General features: G+C 40.0%; 1 pseudogene; it reads left to right on the plus strand.

Moving 5' to 3' along the window:
* The first annotated feature begins 4,372 nt into the window (after positions 1–4,372).
* LOC118654744 lies at positions 4,373–5,343 on the plus strand (annotated as a pseudogene).

Genomic DNA, 5,343 nt, shown 5'->3' on the forward strand with positions numbered 1-5,343 from the left:
ATATATATTGCATCTGGACATTCTGATTGCTGAATTGAGATTACATTTGTCACCTAGATTGACCATGGAACTCTTTATTAACCTGAAAGTGAATGAACAGATACCCATGAGCTCTGTAAGAGATTTCAATGAAGAGTGGAAGAAGAGAAGAAGATTATCCCTGTACAAAAAATGTTTAAAGAGACCTTGGGGGAAGGACAAAAATTAAGTTGCCTTTTATTTCTTCCATCTTTATTATGGTCTCGCAGTCCAGGAGCCCTCGGGGGATGTCTGACTGATGGCTTAGGCCTGCTCCCCATGGGCCTAAGCCGTCAGTCAGACATCCTTAGCACTGACGTGGAGGCGGGAGAGGCTCCCACCACCACTGCTGCACTCAGCCGTGTGAGCAGCACTCCCCCTGTGAGAGTGCACTGACCACCAGGGGGCAGCTCCTGCATTGAGCATCTGCCCCCTGATGGTCAGTGATGGCATAGTGAGTGGTCGTTCCACCGTTCAGTCAATTTGCATATTAGCCTTTTATTATGTAGAATGCACACAAAATTTATCATTTTAACCATTTTTAAATGTACTACATTTCAGTGGAATTAAATACCTTCATAATGTTGTGCTACCATCACCACCATCAATCTCCAGAACTCTTTTCATCTTGTAAAACTGAAACTCTAAACCAGGGGTCCTCAAACTACGGCCCATGGGCCACATGCGGCCCGCTGAAAACATTTATCTGGCCTGCTGGGTGTTTTTGCCGCCGCTGCCTGTTGCTTAGCAGCCGACTCGTCCCGGGCCCGCAGTGCACATGTGTGGAATGTGCGCCACACCCACCAACTCCCCTCCTTCTCTCTGTCTCTGGACTCCTCCTCTCAGTCTCGGGTGTGATCGGATGAGTCACGAGCTTGCCTGTGCAGAGGCTGCTGCTGCCTGAGGACTGAGGTAAGAACAAGTTAGGATTTATTTTTTTTTTGAAGTTAGGAGGTCTATTTTTTTATTTTTTTTATTTTGCAGTTAGTAGGGCCTTTTTTTTTTTTTTAAGTTAGGAGAGCCTTTTTCCAGAATGAAACATCTGAAAACTCCAACCAGATCTAGACTAACTAATGCACACTTGCATCACTTGTTACGACTAGCAGTGACAAATATGGAACCGGACATTGACCATCTCATTAGCCAAAAGCAGGCCCATAGTTCCCATTGAAATACTGGTAAGTTTGTTGATTTAACTTTACTTGTTCTTCATTTTAAATATTGTATTTGTTCCCATTTTGTTTTTTTACTTCAAAATAAGATATGCGCAGTGTGCATAGGAAATTGTTCATAGTTTTTTTTTAAACTATAGTCCGGCCTTCCAACGGTCTGAGGGACAGTGAACTGGCCCCCTGTTTAAAAAGTGTGAGGACCCCTGCTCTAAACCCATTAAACAATAACTCCCCATTACCCCCCAGCCTCTGGCAATCACCATTCTACTTTCTGTAAGTTGCCTTTTGAATTTATGTGTTTTTTTTTAAATACATGGGTTACCATAAGTGGTAGAATCATTTTCAATTCTTCATTCTTTAGTATCCACATATCTTGGTTGTTTCCATTCAGGCTTTATTTTTTTTTCTATACAATGCTTTTCTAAACTTTATATTCTTATGGAATCATTGTCAAATACATTATTCAAAATATAGTCAACTCTAGCTTAATCTAAAGCAATTTCTCTACTGTTGATCTCTTTCCATTTAAAGGGCTATTAATGATTACCGTCAAACTATCCTCATTTATGTACATAATCTGCTATTTTACATTTGTCCTGATACTTCCCAGAAGGTATGATTGGAAGGCAAGAAACATCTTACAAGTCTATACATTACAGTATTCGCAGGTATGCTGAGAAACTCAGGCATGGTTGGAAAACCATTTGGAAGAATGAAAGAAAAATGGAATGGTGACAAAGACACAAATGCTTAGCTTCAATAGTAAAGAAGTCTAACTGAGAACAGATATCAAGGACAGAGTAAACATTTTTCAGTACAGATTCGGTAATTTCATATCTGGATTTTGCAGAACACTACAGAGTTTTAATAACTGGCCTAGTTGTTCCCTTAGAACACTTAGTTGGTCAGACCTGGGTCCTAAATTTAGGTTTGATAACTAGCTGGTTGGCATGGGTCTGGCTTGGTAATGGCAAAAGTAAAATGACAGTAGGGGCACTATCTCAAAATATGCAGAGTTTTCAGTTTGGTGAAATTGTTCATATCCAGGGAAAAACATTTTCACATATTTCTTGAAGAGAGACAAGGATATTCATAATGATTCAATGCCATACAAGTAATACAGTATGGACTGTGTGTGTGTGTGTGTGTGTGTGTGTGTGTGTGTGTGTGTGTTTTCAGACAATTTGGTCCATGGCTTGCTTATTCCAAAAAGTGAGAAGGTCATAATGTGGATCATGTGAGAGAATGAATATGACAACAACATAAACAGAATAAAAGTAAGATTTTTTAAATGGGAAAATGTATACATACTTAAGAAATGCTTTTTAACTGTTTTTATCTCTCTCTGTCTCTGTTTCTTTCAATAGCACTAGGAAACAGGAGTATACATTGAAAATCATCAGGAAAACACTGAATTGAAAAGGATATGATAAATGAAAGTTGAGTTAAGAAGCATGGAATAACTGAAAATATTTTGTGGCAGGTCTATCAATAAAACTACACCCTTTAGATGATTTTTATTTTAGTTTTGCTGACTCCAAAGCACAAATTTAATGTATTTATTTTTCTTACATTATTTGATCCTGCACTCAGAAACTTGAGCAAAGAATGAAAACCAGATTTAGGTTTTCTCCTCAAAGGAAGCTTATCTCAAAAGAAAAAGGAATGTACTCTAGGAAAATGCCTGAGCAACAGCAGCACACATCATTTCAGTCAATGAAAAAATACATTAAAAGCACTTCCCTGGCCAGCGTTGTTCAGTGCTTAGAGCATTTGCCCGTGCCCTGAAGGGTCTTGAGTTCAATTCCCAGTCAGGTTCCAACCCTGGCCCCAGTCGAGGTGTGTGTAGGAGGCAACCAATTGCTGTCTCTCTATCACATGGATGTTTCTCTCTCTGTCTTTCTCTCCCTCCCCCTCCATCCCTCCTTACCACTCTCTGTAAAACACAATGGAAAAAATATCCTCAGGTAAGGATTAACAACAACAACAACACCCAAAGCACACACAACACACAAAATGTGGGCTCTCCATCATGGACACACACAAAGTATTAAAATGTATGATCAAAGAAGGGTCCAGAGATTAAAATGAAAGTGACAGTGAATTGGTAATATAATTGAAAACATTTTGAGAAAAAATTTAATAGATATTGACTAGGACACTATATTGCAAAAAATGTACTTCTCTGAATGTGTTTAGGAATTTGCTTTATATGTCTTGCTTTATCAAAATTGGTAATAACTTGTCAAGAAACAATAAAGGGTTATTAAAAATCACAGCTTCACACAGTAGGGCAATGATGTCAAAACATAGAATGGTGGTGTCAATCACCCTGATTCTATGCTAGCTATGAAAAATTGGTTCCTGCAAGGGTTACTAGCATGTCCTTCAGTCTTAATTGTCAACTGTCATAATCAATAACTTTTATTTCTTTATATTTTTATTTTTTCTTCTGACTTGCCAACTATACATATACATATAATTTTATTGAGATTTTTAAAGTAAATTTTATTTGTCTTCCACTTTCGTTTTTTCTCCATCATACTGATAATCCTGTACCCACTCTCTCTATACATCATGTCCCCTGGATCAACTTTTTCAAACGCCATCTTTAGCTTATTTTGCTTCCACGGGTATTTTATATTCTCAACATTGTTCACTGGCACACCACTTTTTGTTTGTCAATTTGTCAATTAAGAAGACTACATATACGTTTCCAAAATCTAATAACTGGGTTGGCTCAAGATAAGGAATTTAAAAGGAGTCTAAAGAGTAAACATTAAATATGGCTTGCATAATTGAACTTCTGCCTTTTACTTTGAGATCCCTAGTAGTTTACTTATGTATTGTGAAACTGCATAAATATCTCAAAGTAAATTCACAAGAAGCCAGGGGTCACTCAGTGTTCCCGTCTTAAAAGTTGTTTTATAAGGTATACTTGAAGAGGCATCACCATTTGTCTTCATCAGTCAGTTAACACACCTTCAGAATCTTGCTACTGCACTGAGAATCATAGCCATCAGAAGTGGAAGCAAAACAAAACAAGGTGATTTAGAACTATTGTGCCAAGAATATACTGATGCCTGTGAGACCATGTGGAGTGTAGCAGGGAAATATCATTGTAGTCACTTGCCCACCTCTAGCTCCTTTGCTTGCTGGTCCGAGTTCTACCTGCCCCAGCCATGCTCTCTGCTCTTGCCTTGCCAAGCTGGCGCCACTCTCTGCCACAGCTTCAGCACCTAGGCCGTCAGAGCAATGCTAAAATAGTTGTGCCCAGGGCTCTGGAGGAATTGGGCAGCCCTTTTCGCTTCTCCTGAACAATAGCCTTTTGGTGAGCTGCCTGACGCTCTACAATATTGCTCATATACCAGGAGTGGCCACCGATCTGAGCCACATAGAGACCAGAGTGACTGTGAAAGGCTGCCTTAGACCTGAGAAGCTGGCAAACTGCCTGAAAGGTTGTGATTGGTGGTAATTCCAGCTGGAGTCCCAGACATGACATGGGATGACCTGTTCAACACCAATGATACAATTGTGGTCACCTTGACTGCTGCCTGTGCCCAGCATTGCCCTGAGGCTGTGATCTGCATCATTTCAAATTCAGGTAACTTCACCATCCCATCACATCATAAGGTTCCAAGAAACATGGAGTGTACAACACCAATAAGACCTCTGGGGTGACAACCCTGGACGATGTCAGAGCCAACACTTTCATCGCAGAACTAAAAGGTTTGGATCCATCTGGAGTCAATGTTCCTGTCTTTGACAATCATGCTGGAAATACTATCATCCCCTGATCACTCAGTGCATTGCCAAGGTGGACTTTTCTCAGGACCAGCTGACAACCTTCACTGGCCAGAATTGTGGTGGTCAAGGCTAAAGCTGGAGCAGGCTCTGCCACCCTGTCCATATATTTTCCCTTGTGGATGTATTCAACAGAAAGGAAGGAGCTGTTGAATGTTCCTTTGTTAAGTCCCAAGAAATGCACTGTCCCTATTTCTCCACACCAAAGCTATTGGGGGGAAAGGGCATCAAGAAGAATGTAAGCATTGGCAAAATCATCCCTTTCAAAGAGAAGATGATAGCTGCAGTCATTCCTGAGCTGAAAACCTCAATCAAGAAAGGAGAAGAGTTTGGAAAGATCATTAAATGA

This window comes from Myotis myotis, unplaced genomic scaffold, assembly GCF_014108235.1.
Source record: "Myotis myotis isolate mMyoMyo1 unplaced genomic scaffold, mMyoMyo1.p scaffold_m19_p_4, whole genome shotgun sequence".
NCBI lineage: Eukaryota > Metazoa > Chordata > Mammalia > Chiroptera > Vespertilionidae > Myotis > Myotis myotis.